The sequence below is a fragment of the Camelus dromedarius genome, unplaced genomic scaffold (genome assembly GCF_036321535.1).
Source record: "Camelus dromedarius isolate mCamDro1 unplaced genomic scaffold, mCamDro1.pat HAP1_SCAFFOLD_28, whole genome shotgun sequence".
NCBI lineage: Eukaryota > Metazoa > Chordata > Mammalia > Artiodactyla > Camelidae > Camelus > Camelus dromedarius.
In genome coordinates, this window is record NW_026989775.1 from 1,193,588 (window position 1) to 1,210,871 (window position 17,284).

At 33.9% G+C, this 17,284-nt stretch overlaps 1 protein-coding gene across 8 annotated transcripts in view; it reads right to left on the reverse strand.

The window, feature by feature from the left end:
• LOC135320616 (saccharopine dehydrogenase-like oxidoreductase) overlaps positions 1–17,284 on the reverse strand; it is a 76,596-nt gene that overhangs the window by 40,238 nt on the left and 19,074 nt on the right. For all 8 annotated transcript variants that reach the window (XR_010379845.1, XR_010379849.1, XR_010379848.1 and 5 more), the window contains exons 4-5: positions 1,869–1,953; positions 995–1,076 (exon numbers count right to left, since the gene is read on the reverse strand). The gene's annotated coding sequence lies outside the window, so the exon portion shown is untranslated. The remainder of the gene's footprint in view (positions 1–994; positions 1,077–1,868; positions 1,954–17,284) is intronic.

Below are 17,284 nucleotides of genomic sequence, written 5' to 3' on the forward strand. Positions count from 1 at the left end.
TACTCTTAAGCTTTTGAATAGTAACATTTACGTTCACTCACTATGTTTCCAAATGCTTGGCAAAATAAAAAGTTGTCAATTAGACTTTTCTTCCTTTGGTTCAGTTGAGAAATAATTTAGCAAAACTTTCAATCTCTCAAGTCCTTATAATTTATAAGCAGGAACGTTTTTCACATTGGTGATAATTACCTTATATACTAGACCAGAACATTCAGATCCTCACACAACCATTTAACATCTCACTTGCATAGCTGAAGAGAGTGTTCATAATTCATTTGATATTTTAAAAATTACTCTGTTTATAATGGGTGTTGATAGGACCCAAGCTGAATATTTAGAAAATAATTCTCTTCAAATGAGCATAATGAAAATGGAAAGTACTACGCATTCATTACCTTCATATTTCTTGATTCTTATAACATCTTAAAACCAAAAGATGAAACATTAGAAAACAATAAATGGGAAAACATCAATCATATTTGATTTTGCTAGATTAGCTTACTTTTAAATACAGCCCTATAAATAGGACAAGTAGTCAGTGATTATAAAACATGACAAAGCTCAGTTGTTGACAAATATGATTTTTACCTTCCTTCAGTCTCTAGTTTCAGTGTAGCATTGCCCTTTAAAAATGCAACAATAAATCAGCAACATTTCCTGCACTGTAATGCAAAAAATGACAAAAAACTACAGCATAACTCACATAAGAAGAATGTTATGCTAACACTTAAATCTTTCACTCAAGACAATAGAATTTAATTTTGAAGCAAGGCCGTTATTCATCCTTTCCATTAAGCACATTTCAAAAAAAGTGATTAAACTGCATTGTCTCTATTTTATCCTGATGACCTGCTATTTTTCTCACCACCTCTTAGCTGAATCATTCAAAATATAAACATAGGAGCAGCCAATGTGAAGAAGTAATTTTTATATGTAACTGAATTTTTCCTGTTATTTATAGACCTATTCAAAAAATTGTGACTATGAAACCCACCTTTATTCAATCTTCAAATGAAAGTTGTACACTGGAGATACATCAATTTAATTTTTCTCAGCATCTCATATCATGTGGTTTCCTTTAAGGATAAGAAGAGTGATTCATTAAAATGTTTAAAGTAGAATAATAACTGTCATTTAAAAACTTTATAAAAATTTTTGAATCACCAAAGTCACTTCAAATTAACTATAAAATTTATCATGTATAACAAGTTTTACTAAAACAAAATGGTTTTGAATACTAAGGTGTTCTCAACAAAAAATTAAAACATCTTAAACCTATGAGATTAATGGTATCTCTTATGACCCATATTTCATTAGGATAATTTTAATTTCATTTTCAAATTTCAAGTACATTTTCAGTGATACCATTTGATCAGACATAAAGGATTATAAAATCATCTAATACAATTAGTTTGATCCTTAGTTGGCCTACTAATAAGATATTTATGCAAATCTGTCTACTAATAAGGTACTCAACCATGATTTGTCAATCTAACTACATGTAGGTAAAATAGTTTTATTTGAAATATTTCATAGCTGTCTTTAGACATATATGTTCACTGGGTTCCAAACCTATTCTATGCATTCCCCATAAAAGAAAACAAACAAAAAAACCTATATAAATATTTGTTTTATCCCATTATCAAATGTTTCTCAATAGATTTTAGTTTGGGGAATTTAAAATTATGTTCAGATGCAGAAATGAACTTACTCTTATTATTTGCTATATAGCTACAGCTGTTCACTCTGATATGTATATAATTTTAAATTTATCATCCTTTGTACATGAATATTATTATATTAATGTAGTCATACATATTTAATGGTTTTTTCATATGCATTCTATTTCACAAAATATAAATACTTACCTTAGGGAAGTTCAAGTGCACCTCAAGTTCTGAACTATACTTGTTGACACACAACAGTATAACAAATGAAGATTTACGGCAACTGCTAAAATAATTAAGCCCAAAACACACAGTCACATACACAGTTTCATGTAAATTATTTAGATAAAAGCAGCATAAGATTTTAAAGTTTTGAAAACCTGGTTATATATTTATAAATATACATATTTAGTTGTATACTTTGTAAAGTTCTATGTGGAAAGCACACAAGTTACTCTGAAATAACTAAAATAATGTCACAAGCACTCGTGAAAACATAACAAATAAAATTCTTAAATGCAATATGCAATGGAGAGTTCTAATTGATAATATACAATAGGGTATACTTACTGTATTATTTATTACAAATAAAAGGTTTTTGTCCTCCCATTAAAAATTTACATTCTATGAGAAAGTAGTGTCACAAAAAGTAAGCCCAAGAATAAATTATGAGCCAAATAAGTGATGACCCAACTAAGTATATATACAACTTTACTTTGAGGAAATTATTCAGAAATATTCCTCATATCCCCCAATACTAGTCACCAAATCTTCCTTTTCAATTGGAACAAAATTCATAATTGCCACAATTGCAAGTATCCCTTTGACAGAGCCAAGACACTAAATGTCATTTGATCATCTGCACAGTCAGCATAAAAAAACAAATGCCATTTATCACATGGGAGAAACAAAGTAGATGATTTGGTACCTTCTGACCATCTAATGGGTTATCAGATTAATGTTACTTCTGAAACACATAAAGCAAACCAGGATAGAAAGTAGATAAGGAAAAAGATGGTTCCCAGAGGATATGAGGGCACAGATCAGAAAGAGGAGGGTCAGCTAAGAACTCTTTAATCCTTAAAGTGGTGCCAAGTCTAAGGGAGGGTATTGCCCTTTTAATGATGATAACAAGGGCTAATATTTTAACACTCTGTTTTTTTAAACAGTTGTCTCAGGGACTGCTGCCATCACATGTATAGACACTGTTGTCAAATGAATTAATTTTTACATATATGTAACCAAGCTTTGAACAGATATATACTTCAGTAATTAATCATATATTGAGCCAAGGAAACTAAATCAAAATACAATATTTCAGAGTAGAATTCTTAGACAACTTCAGTTCTCAAATATGATTTATTACCAAGAATATCTGGAGCACTTCTTGATGATAAAATTATTTCAAGAAAAATTCCCAAATATTTGCTCTTTTTTGCTTTCTTTCTATGAAAACAGGAAGAGGGAATGTAAGATTCTCTGCAGCTCAAGACTCTGGGGCTACACAACTACAGGGAGGAAAAAAAGGGAATCAGAGTGCAGGAAAGAAACATACAGTCAGGGTAAGGATACATCAAAAAAGAAGCAAAGTTCTGGGGCATAACCACCAAGGGAAAAATTTAAGGCCAGTTTCATGAGTCCATAACATGTGTGGTACACAGGGTCCCGTGCTTAGAAGGGCTCTACACTTGGCTTAATTTTCTACTGCCACCTTTGTGAAATTATTAATAATTTCTAATAAGGGGTCTATATTAGATTTTCCACTGGGTCCGATTCCCAGAATAGGCTGACAAAAAATGCATTTCCTTTAGAAAAGGAACAGACAAGTTGGAGAAGGGGAGTCTGAAGACCACCCTAGTAAGAGGTCTGGAAGCAACAGCAGGAAGCTTTCAGGAAAAGTGAGGAAGCTGTTTAGATACTAGGAAACAAAAGCAATGAGGGAGAATTGACTTGTAGGATTTCCTGAAAACAACTATTATAAAAATTATAATTAGATAAGTACTAGGGTTATGAATGGGTGATCAGATAGTTACTGATTTTCCTCAAAAAAAAAAAAAGAGAGTCATGTAAAATACATCATTTCAAAAAAATGACAGATCTAATACTTTGCAGAAGCTACAAAGTAATATTATTAGAAACACCATCAATATCAGCAAGTAATGTTTTGTGAAATATAAAATATATATATATAGTTACTTGATCAGTTTTTGACATTTAAAATCCTGAGTAAAGCTCCAAAAATGTAAAGTCTAATTCAAAATTTTAATGGAGTCATGAGGCAGAGCTTTTAGCTTTGTTTTGACTTTACATAAACAAAACATAACTGTAAAATTTCACTCAATTCTTTGCACACAGAATTCCTATATACACTCTACATTAATATTTGCTTTTTCTTCCTAAGCCCTAAGCCCTATAAAGCATCATCTCATAAAACAACAGCAGTTGCAGTATGTATCACGTCATAAAAATATTTCTATATAAATTTTAAAATCATGTACTTTGAGTACTACTCCTATTAACTTGGAATTATGAAGAACAAAAAGTAGATTAATACAAAGCAAAATTATGTATATGAACAACCTTTTTTCTTTAAATGACTGATTGCTTTAGTTTAAAAGAACCCTTTGCAACCTCAACAATTTTAAGATAGAAATTATCTCAAGCATCTTTACTGACTACAATTCCATGAAACTAGAAATCAACAACAGGGAAACAAAGGAGAAAAAATAAAAGCATGGAGATTAAACAATATGTTATTAAAAACCAATGGGTCAATGAGCAAATCAAAGTTGAAATTAAAATATACCTTTAGACAAATGAAAATGAAAGCACAACCACACAAAATTTATGGGACACAGCAAAGGCAGTGCTAATAGGGAAGTTTATAGCGATGCAGGCCTTCCTCAAAAAAAGAATAATGTCAAATAAATAATCTACCCAACAGCTGAAAGAACTAGAAAAAGAAGAACAAAAAAACCCAAAGGCAGCAGAAGGAAGGAAATTATAAAGATCAGGGAGGAAATAAATAATATAGGTATTTAAAAAAAACACAGAAAAAGTCAATCAAACCAAAAGCTGGTTTTTGAAAAAGTAAATAAAATCAACAAACCTCTGGCCAAACTCAAAAAGAAGAAAAAAGAGAGAGCACAAATTAACAAAATAAGAAAGGAAAATGGAGAAATTTCAACAAATAAAATAGAAATAAAGAATATCATATGAGAATATTATGAAAAACTATATGGAAGCAAACTGGATAACCTAGAGGAGATGGACAAGTTTCTGGAAACATACTGTCCACCAAGACTGAATCAAGAAGAAACTGACAACTTGAACAATCCGATCAATAGAAATGAAATAGAAATAGCAATAAAAAACCTCCCTACAAATAAAAATCCAGGACCGGACAGCTTCATTGGGGAATTCTACCAAACATACAAAGAAGAACGCATACCAGTCCTTCTCAAACTCTTCCAGAAGATTGAAAAGGAGGGAATACTTCCAAACTCATTCTATGAAGCCACCATCACTCTGATACCAAAACCAGGCAAAGTCACTACCAAAAAAGAGAATTATAGGCCAATATCACTGATGAACATAGATGCCAAAACCCTCACCAAAACATCAGCAAATAGAATCCAACAGCACATAAAGAAGATGATACATCATTACCAAGTTGGGTTCATCCCAGGGACACAAGGATGGTTCAACATATGCAAATCAATCAATGTAATACATCACATCAACAAGAGAAAGGACAAAAACCACATGATCATCTCAATTGATGCAGAAAAAGCATTTGATAAATTTCAGCACCCATTTATGATAAAAATTCTCACCAAAGGGGGTATAGAGGGAACATATCTCAACATAATAAAAGCTATATATGACAAACATACAGCCAGCATAGTACTCAACAGTGAAAAACTTAAAAGTTTCCCACTAAAATCTGGGACAAGACAAGGATGCCCACTATCACCACTCCTATTCAACATAGTCTTGAATTCCTAGCCACAGCAATCAGGCAAGAAAGAAAAATAAAAGGGATCCAAATTGGAAAACAAGAGGTAAAAGTGTCACTATATGCAAATGGCATGATACTATATATAGAAAACCCTAAAAGGTCCACACTAAAACTATTAGAACTAATCGAAGAATTCAGCAAGGTAGCAGGTTACAAGATTAATGTTCAAAAATCAGTTACATTTCTTTACACTAATGATGAATCAACAGGAAAAGAAAGTAAAAAAATGGTCCCCTTTAAAATAGCACCAAAGTAATAAAATATCTAGGAGTAAATCTAACCAAGGAGGTGAAATACTTATACACAGAGAACTATAAACCATTGATGAAGGAAATTAAAGAAGATTTTAAAAAATGGAAAGATATCCCATGCTCCTGGATTGGAAGATCCATATTGTTAAAATGGTGACCCTGCCCAAGGCAATGTACAGATTGAATGCAATCCCTATCAAATTACCCAAGACATATTTCACAGAACTAGAACAAATCATAATAAAATTTATATGGAATTTCAAAAGACCTAGAATTGCCAAAGCATTACTGAAGAAAAAGAAAGGCTGGAGGAATAATTCTCCCAGACTTCAGACAACACTAAAGAGGTACAGTCATCAAGACAGCATGGTATTGGTACAAAAACAGGCATATAGACCAATGGAACAGAACAGAGAACCCAGAAATGAACCCACAAACTTTTGGTCAACCAATCTTTGACAAAGGAGTCAGGAATATACAATAGAATAAAGACAGTCTCTTCAGCAAATGGTGTTGGGAAAACTGGACAGCAGCATGTAAATCAATGAAGCTAGAACACTCCCTTACACCATACACAAAAATAAACAGAATGGATTAAAGACTTAAACATAAGACAAGATACAATAAACCTCCTAGAAGAAAATATAGGTAAAACATTATCTGACATACATCTCAAAAATGTTCTCCTAGGGCAGTCTACTCAAGCAATAGAAAAAAAATCAAGAATAAAAAACGGGACCTAATGAAACTTACAAGCTTCTGCACAGCAACGGAAACCATAAGGAAAACAAAATGACAAACTATGGAATTGGAGAAAATTTTTGCAAATGATGAAACTGACAAAGACTTGATCTCCAGAATATATAAGCAGCTAATATGACTTAATAAGAAACAACCAAACAACCCGATCCAAAAATGGGCAAAAGAACTAAACAAGCAATTCTCCAAGGAAGAAATACAAATGATCAATAGGCACATGAAAAAAATGCTCAATATCACTAATTATCAGAGAAATGCAAATCAAAATTATGATGAGGTATCACCTCACACCAACCAGAATGGCCATTATTCAAAAGTCCACAAATGACAAATGCTGGAGAGTCTGTGGAGAAAGGGGAACCCTCCCACACCACTGGTGGGAATGCAGTTTGGTGCAGCCACTGTGGAAAACAGTATGGAGATTCCTCAAATACTAGGAATAGACTTACCTTATGATCCAGGAATCCTGCTCCTGGGCATATACCCAGAAGGAACCCTACTTCAAAATGACACCTGCACCCCAATGTTCATAGCAGTACTATTTACAATACCCAAGACATGGAAACAGCCTAAATGTCCAACAACAGATGACTGGATAAAGAAGAAGTGGTATATTTATACAATGGAATACTCTTCAGCCATAAAAACTGACAACATAATGCCATCTGCAGCAACATGGATGCTCCTGGAGAATGTCATTCTAAGTGAAGTAAGCCAGAAAGAGAAAAAAAAAATGCCATATGAGATTGCTTATATGTGGAATCTAAAAAAAATAAAAAGAAAGAAACAGACTCATAGACATAGAATACAAACTTGTGATTGCCAAGGAGGCAGGGGTTGGGAAGGGACAGACTGGGATTTCAAAATTTGTAGATACTGACATGTATATGTAGAATAGATAAACAAGATTATACTGTATAGCACAGGGAAATATATACAAGATGTTGTGGTAGCTCACAGCAAAGAAAAAAATGTGACAATGAATATATGTTTGTTCATGTATAACTGAAAAATTGTGCTCTACACTGGAATTTGACACAACATTGTAGAAGGACTATAAGTCAATAAAAAAAAAGTTTAAAAAATAGAGACAAATGACCAAGAAACACAAGAAAAAAATTTATGAAAGGAAAGAAAATCATTGGTAAAGGCAAATATAGTGTAAATATAGTAGAGCAATTGTAAAGCCAGTAGGAAAGTTACAGGACAAAGGTAGTAAAATCACTTATATCCATAGCAAGTAGTTAAGGGAGACACAAAATAAAAAGAAGTAAAATATGATTTGAAAACCATTAATGTGGAGTAGAGGGGGGAGTAAAAATACAGGGTTGTTGGATCATGTTTGAGTTTAAGAGATCAGCAACTTACAATTACCACAAATATATACAGGTTGCTATATGTAAGCCTCATGGAAACCCCAAACCAAAAATTTTCAATAGATACACACACAAAAAAAGAAGAGATCCAAACAAAACACTAAAGATGGTCATCAAATCACACAGGAAGAGAGCAAAAGAAGAAATAAACAAACAAAAACCCTACAAGAACAACCAGAAAACAATTAACAAACTGGCAATAAATAAATGGCTATCAATACTTACTTTAAAAGTAAATGGACTAAATACTCTAGTCAAGACAAGAATGGCTGAATGGATACATAAACAAGATGCAGATATATGCTGTCTACAAGACACTCACTTCAGATAAAAAGATACAGACTGAAAGTGAGGGAATGGAGAAAGGTATTCCATGTGAATGGAAATGAAAACTGAGTAGCAATACTTATGTCAGACAAAAGAGACTTTAAAACCAAGACTATAACAAGAGACAAAAGTGGATATTACTAATTATAAAGGGATCAATGCAACAGGAAGATATAAAAATTGTAAATATACACATACCCAACATAGGAGCATCTAAATACGTAAAGTAAAAAAAAACAAGTAAAAAAAAAATACATAAAGTAGATTTTAACAAACATAGAAAGAGAAATTAAGAGTAACATGATAGTAGGGGACTTTATCACCTCATTTATATCAATGAACAGATCACATAAGCAGGAAATCAATAAGGAAATACTGGCTTAAATGACATATTAGTTCAGATAAACTTAATAAATCTACACAAAGCATTCCATCCAAAAGTAGCAGAATATCCATTATTTTTGAGCACACATGGTCATTCTCCAGTATAGATAATATGCCAGGCCACAAAAATAGCCTCAGTAAATTAAAGACAATTGAAATCATATCAAGCATCTTTTCTGACCACAGTGAGACTAGAAATTGACTATAAGAAAAAAACTGCAAAAATCACAGAGAGGATAAACAGCATGCTACTAAACAACTAATGGCTCATTGAAGAAAAAGGATATCACAAAATGTCTGGAAACAAATGAAAATGGAAACACAACAATCCAAAATTTTAGGATGTAGGAAAAGCAGTTCTAAGGGGGAGGTTTATAGCAATACAAGACTACCTCAGGAAACAAGGGGGAAACCCTATCTTCAAACTTAAAGGAACTGGAAAAACAAAAATAAAATCCAAAGTTGGTAGAAGGAAAGAAATAATAAGATCAGAGCAGAAATAAATGAACTAGAGACTACAACAATAGAAAAGATCAATGAACTGGTTCTTTGGATAGATAAATAAAACTGATAAACTTTTCACCAGACTCATCAAGAAAGAGTCCTCAGATAAATAAAATCAGAACTGAAAAAGAAATTACAACCAACACCACAGAAATACAAAGGATCATAAAAGATTACTACAATTATATGTGAATAAAGTAGACAACATATAATAGATGAATTTTTATAAATGTAAAATCTCTCAAGATGCAATCAGGAAAAAATAGAAATATGAACAGATTGGTTGCAAGGAATGAAACTGAAACCATAATTTAAAAAAAAATACCCAATAAACAAGAGTCCATACCAGATAGCTTCATAGGTAAATTATTCCAAATATTTAAAGAGGAGTTAATACCTATCCTTCTCAAACAATTCCAAAAACAGCAGAAGAAATACTTCCAAACTTCCTAAATCATCCTGTTACAAAAACCAGTCAAAGATATCAGTCACACACACACACACACACAGAGGTAGTCACTGATGAACACAGATGCAAAACCTGACACCAAAACCAATCAAAGATATCACACACACATGACAAGCAAAGTCATTGATGAACACAGATGCAAAAATCCTCAACAAAATATTAGCAAACTGAATTGATCATAAACCATGGTCAAGTGGGATTTATCCTCCGTATGTAAAGATAATTCAATAACCACAAATTAATCATTGTGATACACCATCTCAACAGATACAGAAAAAGGTTTTGACAAAATTCAAAATCCACTTATGATAAAAAAAAAACCTCTCCAAAATGTGGGTACACAGGGAGCATACTTCAACATAGCAAAGGCGATATATGATAAACCTAAAGCTAACATCATACTCAATGATGAAAAGCTGAAAGCATTTCCTCTAGATCTGGAACAAGACAAGATTGCCCACTCTTGCCACTTTTATTCAACATAGTATTTGAAGTCCTAGCCACAACAATCAGACAAGAAAAATAAATAAAAGGAATCTAAACTGGAAAGGAAGAAGTAAAACTGTCACTGTTTGCAGAGGTCATGATACTACATATAGAAAATCCTAACAATGTCACCAAAAAACTATTACAACTAATAAATGAATTCAGTACAGTTGCAGGATACAATACAAAGTTAATACACAGAAATCTGTTGTATATCTATGCATTAACAACTAACTATCAGAAAGAGAGATTAAGAAAACAATCTCATTTTCAATCATGTCAAAAGGAATAAAATACATGAGAATATCTAACCAAGGAGGTAAAAGACTTACACTCAAAAAATTATAACACACTGATGAAAGAAATTGAAGATGACACAAATGAAATACCATGCTCTTGGACTGGAAGAATTAATATTGTTAAAATGATCATACTACTACTCAAGGCAATCTACAGAGTCAATGAAATCTCTATCAAAACACCAATGGACTTTTCCCAGAATGAGATCAAATAACTCTTAAATTTGAGGTCAAAACAGAGAAGGACAAATATATGATATCACTTACATTCCCACCAGCAGTGTAGAGGGGTTCCCTTTTCTCCACACCTCTCCAGCATTCATTTGTAGACTTTTTGATGATGGCCATTCTGACAGGTGTGAGGTGATATCTCATTGTGGTTTCTATGATTTGTATTTCTCTAACAATTAGCAATGTTGAGCATCTTTTCATGTGCCTGCTGACCATCTGTATGTCTTCCTTGGAGAAATGTCTATTCAGATCTTCTGCCCATTTTTTGATTGGGTTGTTTGTTTTTTGATATTGAGTTGTATGAGCTACTTATATATTTTGCATATTAACCCCTTTTTGGTTACATTGCTTGCAAATATTTTCTCCCATTCCATACACTGTCTTTTCATTTTATCGATAGTTTCCTTTTCTGTGCCAAAGATTTTAAGTTTAATTTGGTTCCATTTTTTAATTTTTGCTTTTATTTCTTTTGCCTTGTGATACAGATCTAAGAAAATATTGCTACAATTTATACCGAAAATTGTTTTGGCTATGTTCTCTTGTAGGAGTTTCATGGTATCATGTCTTATATTTAGGTCTTTAAGCAATTTTGAGTTTATTTTGGTATATGATGTGAGGGAGTGTTCTGGTTTCATGATTTACATAAAGCTGTCCAGTTTCCCAATACCATTTGTGAAGAGACTGTCTTTTCTCCATTGTATATTCTTGCCTCCTTTGTCATAGACTAATTGATTGTATATTTGTGGTTTCATTTCTGGGCTCTCTATTCTGTTCACTGATCTATATGTCTGTTTTTGTGCCAATACCATGCTGTTTTGATAACTGTAGCTTTGTGGTATTGTCTGAAGTCTGGGAGGGTTATGCCTCCAGCTTTGTTCTTTTTTCTTAGGATTACTTCAGCAATTTTGGGTCTTTTGTGGTTCCATATAAATTTTAAAATGATTTGTGCTAGTTCTATGGAAAATGTCCTGGGTAATTTGACAGGGATGGCATTAAATCTGTACATTGCTTTAGATACTATGGCCATTTTAACAATATTATTCCAATCCGAGAGCATGAGATACCTTTCCATTTTTGTGAATCATCTTCAGTTTCTTTTTTCAATGCTTTACAGTTTTCAGCTTAAAGGCTTTTCACCTCTTTGGTTAAGTTTATTCCTAGGTTTGTTTGTTTGTTTGATGCAATTTTAAATGGGATTTTTTGTTTTGCTTTTTCTTTCTGATATTTCATTGTCAGTGTAAAGAAATGCAACAGATTTTTATATATTAATCTTGTATCCTGCTATCTTGCTGAATTCATGTATTACTTCTAACAGTTTTTGTGTACTGTCTTCAGAGTTCTCTATATAGAGTATCATGTCATCTGCAAATAATGACAATTTTACCTCTTCCCTTCCAGTATTGAAACCTTTAATTTCTTTTTCTCATCTGACTGGAGTGCCTAGGACTTCTACTACTATGTTGAATAGAAGTGGGCAGAGAAGGTATCCTCATCCTTCTGAATTTAGTGGGAAGGCTTTGAGCTTCTGATCACAGAATATTATGTTGGCTGTGGGTTTGTAGTAAAAGGCTTTTATTATGTTGAGATACGTTCTCTCAATATCCACTTTGGTGAAAGTTTTTATCATGAACGGATGTTGAATTTTATAAAATGCTTTTTCTGCATCTTATTGAGATGATAATATAGGTTTTGTCTTTTCTTTTGTTGACTTGCATATGTTGAGCCATCTTTCTGAACAGGATCAGATTTGCATCATAGTTCTCTTGTACAGCAGTGGGAAGGTGAATTAGAAAGAAATCATAGGAAGGCCATGAACAGTTCAGCTGAGAGATAAGGGCATGCATTATTAACAGAGTGAAAAGACAGCCCACCAATGGGGAGAAAATATTTGCAAATCCCATATATGATAAGGGATTAATATGCAGAATATATAGAGAAGCTCTCCAAGTCATCAATACAATTTTAGAAACGGGCAAAAGACTTGAGTAAACATTTATCTAAAGAAATTATAAAAATGGACAATAAACATATGCAAAGTGCAACATTGCTAATCATCAAATATCAAATATGCAAATATCAAAAGCATAATGAGAAACCACCTCACACCTATTAGGATGGCTACTATAAATAACAGGAAATAGCAAGTGTTGGTAAGGATGTGGAGAAATTCAAACCTTTGTGCACAGTTGGTGGGAATGTAAATTGGTGGAGCTGCAGTGGAAAACAGTTTCATGACTCCTCAAAAAATTAAAAATAGAATTACTGTAGGGTCCAGCAATTCCACCTTTGGGTATATACCCCACAGAATTGACAGCAGAATCTCAAAGAGAAATCTGCACACCCAATTTCATAAAGGCATTATTCAAAACAGACAAAAGGTGGAAGGAACCCAAGTATCCATGGACAGATGAATTGATAAGCATAATATGGTATATACAGTCAGCCTTCAGTATCCATGGTTTCACATCCACAGATTCAGTCAATTATGAATCAAAATTATTTGGAAAAAAACTCCAGAAAGTTCCAAAGAGCAAAATTTAAATTTGCCTCATGCCAGCAACTATATACATAGCATTTACATTGCACTTATAATTATTTACATGGCATTTACACTGTATCAGATGTGATAAAGTAATCCAGAGATTATCTGAAGTATACAGAACAGTGTTCACAGGTTATATGCAAATACTATGCCATGTTATGTAAGGAATGTGAGTACCATGGATCTTGGTGTCTGTAGGGGATCCTGGAACCAATCCCCTACAGATACCGAGGGACAACTGTATACACAAGGGAATGTTATTCAGCCTCAAAAAGAAAGGAAATTCTGACACATGCTACAACATGGATGAACTCTGAGGACATCATGCTATGTAAAATAAACCAATCACAGAAGGACAAATGCTGCCTGATTCCACTCATGTGGTACCTAGTGTTCTCAAGCCCATAGATACAAAGTAGAATGATGTCTGCCAAGCACTGGGGAAAAGGGGTAAAGGAGAGGTTTTTTTTTTTCATGGGTATAGAGTTTTAGTTTTGTAAGATGAAAAGAATTCTGGAAATGGGTGATGGTGGTGGAGGCTGTATAACAATATGGGTAAACTCGATACTACTGAACACTTAAAATGGTTAAGATGGTAAATTTTATGTCATATGTATTTTACCACAATTAGAAGGGAAAAGAGAGAGAGAGAGTTAAGAGTCTGAACTAAGGTAGTTGTGATAGATCTAGAGAAAACTCTAGAATGTTGCTTATGTTCATGACTGGGCAGATGATAGTGTCATCAACTGAGATGTGAAACAGAGAAGGCAGAAGAGGGTTTGGGGGAAAGAAGGTCAGATTTTGATGTGTTAAGTCTGAAGTGCCTGAAGCAGTCACATCATGGAGGATACTGGATGGGTGGTGATTCAGTCTATCTACCATGGAGATCCAGGGTGTGGGGAAGAGAAAGGGGAAGGAAAGCATGGGGGAGAGGGAGAGAGGAGGTGAGAAGGGGGAGATAACAAAGGAGAAAAACAAAAGAATAAAAATATTTGAAATCTCTGTGAAGTAAATAGAATACAATTCCTGCAGCCAGACGGCTGGGTTCTTCTCCTAGCTTGGTCATTTACACACTATAGGATCTTGGCAAAGTTTTTAGCCTCCCTGTGATTCACTTTCCTCATCTGTAAAATGAAGATAACACCTACCTTAAGGAATATTTGAAAAGATTAAGTAATCTAATTTATGTAAAGAACATAAAGCTGTATCTGAAACACAGTAAGTGCTCTGCAAGTCTTAGGTATAATTGTCACTGCACTGGGGAAACGTACAAACAAAATAAAGAGAAGTATTGCTTCAGACATCTGGATACAAAGAAAAAGATTACCTAGTTTTGTATTGGACCTTGTTTTGAAAAGTAACCAAAGGAGAAGGGCCAAGGGAACTAAAGGAAGAAAAAAAATCTTAGGTGATACTTTTTTTTTTTTTAATTCATGGAAAATACTTCTAAAGGTCTAATTTCATTAAACTATTACTTTTATGAGAAGTTGCCTTCCAATGCCAAACTTCATAAAGAATAAAAAGAAAACAGAGGTGATGCCTGAATGATAAACACTGGAGGGGGTGTGGAGAAAATGGAATCCCCCTACACTGCTGGTGGGAATGCAGTTTGGTGCAGCCATTGCAGAAAACAGTATGCAGATTCCTCAAAAGACTAAAAGTAGATTTACTATATGACCCGGCAATCCCACTCCTGGGTATATATCTGGAGGGAACTCTAAATTGAAAAGACATCTGCATCCCAGTGTTCATAGCAGCACTATTTACAATAGTCAAGATATGGAAATAACCTAAATATCCTTCAACAGATGACTGGATAAAGAAGATGTGGTATATTTTTACAATGGAATACTACTCTGCCAGAAGAAAAGAATAAAATAATGCCATTTGCAGCAACATGGATGGACCTGGAGATCATCATTCTAAATGAAGTAAGCCAGAAAGAGAAAGAAAAACACCATATGATATCACTCATATGTGGTATCTAAAAAAAAAGAAAAAAAAGACACTGTGAATTCATCTATAAAACAGACTCACAGACTTAAAAATCTTATTACTGGGGAAAGGGGGTGGGAAGGGATAAATTTGGAGTTTGAGATTTACAAATGTTGGCCACTACATATAAAAATGAATTTTTAAAAAAGTTTCTTTTCTATAGCACAGGGAACTATGTTCAATATCTTGTAATAACCTTTAATGAAAAAAATATGAAAATGAATCTATGTATGTATATGCATGACTGGGACGTTGTGATGTACACCAGACACATTGTAACTGACTGTACTTCAACTGAAAAAATAAAATAACAGAAGTGCTGCCTCCCACAGTCACAGAAGCAGTGCACTGAGCCTAAGTAAAGCATATAAAGCCAGGATGCCACACCCTACTTTCTTAGACTAAGTAAAACAAGAATGTTACCTACTTAGAACTTACTCTATTGTCATAAATATCAAACAAAAGCAGTTTCCACTTGATTAATGTGTTATGTTCTAAAAGCTAGCTGAGAAACCAGATACTGGGAAGCCATTTTTGGAAAGAAATTGTTGCAAATGTTAATTAGCTTCCTCTACTTGAACACAAATTTCGTATAACCCATCTATAAAAAGTCCATAATATACCAGAGTTTAGCAATTGTACATTATAGAATACAGGCTCCACTTACAACCTCTTCTATGAGAAAATACTTTTTTTTAACTTGAGATAGCTTTCTCTTCAAGTCTCAGCAGTGTGAGTAATTACTTCCCTCACCAAAAGGAAAAGGAGGACACTTCAGAGGCAGTAAGGAGAGAAGATAGAAGAAGGCAGACATCTGCATAAGCCACAGGCAGGGGATTCCAGCAGCTGAAATTCTCAACAGGATTGTCAGGTGTTTACAGAACCAGGATTTCCCAAACTGAACTTGATGCCGGAACAGGTATTCAGCAGGCCAGATATGAATTACGGGAGGAGGCTATCACCGCCCCCATAAAATGCAAAATGCTCTATGCTACTAATTCTTTATGCTTCTGGAAACTAAAACATGCATTATTTAGCTCTTTCTTTTATTGCTTCATAAACATTACAATCCTACATTAAACAGATAGGGGAACTGAAATAAACACAGAATACTCTTTGGTAAAAATTGAATCATATACACTTACAGGTGATTGCTCTAAATTTTCACCCAAGTAACACTGAGTCAACTTCACAACAGATACATCTGCTCCCAAGAAAGGAATGGAATAACTGGTGAGTTCTCTGCACTAAGACTTGCAGCCACCTGCAAGACAGACCCACGCTACACCTCTATTTACAGTGACCATAGCTTTAATTGGTAAATTTCTGAATAAAAATCTTAACTCTTCTTGAGTCAGTAATAGCAATGAAGATGGCAGATCTACTCTTAATTAAAATTTACTTCAGTATTTGCCCTTTGTTCTCCACACCGACACTCACACGCAAGCAAGTGACAAGTTGGAACAATGCAGCACCCTTCACGCCATGGGCGCTTAACACATATAGTTTAACCACATTACTCCCCATCAGTTTCCCTAGACGATGACGAAAAGGACACTCATTTCAATAGCCAAGCTCTGATTTTAGAGCTCTCACACATAAATACTATTATGAGATCGATTGATTAGTCTACATAAGATCATCACAGTCTTATTGCATAAAATTTAACTGATGTTTAATTTTGATCTTGATAGTGAAAATTCATAAAATTAATTTTTCCCAGAGTCCAAATATATTATGATAGATGAAATACTTAAGCTTAGGGTAAGGTATTAATTATATTTTATTTACCTTTGAAAGCAATCCTGAAGTCACTATGAAAGTCTCCTAAGAGCCAGTTCACCAGCTCCCCGCTGGGCTTGAGGCTCCAGTGGGTGCACCTGCACCCTGCAGAGGTGCGGCCCCAGCCCCGGGAGTCCACTGGGGGCCACATCATTGGTCAGACCCCTCATGCTCCCCATAGTGGTTGATGC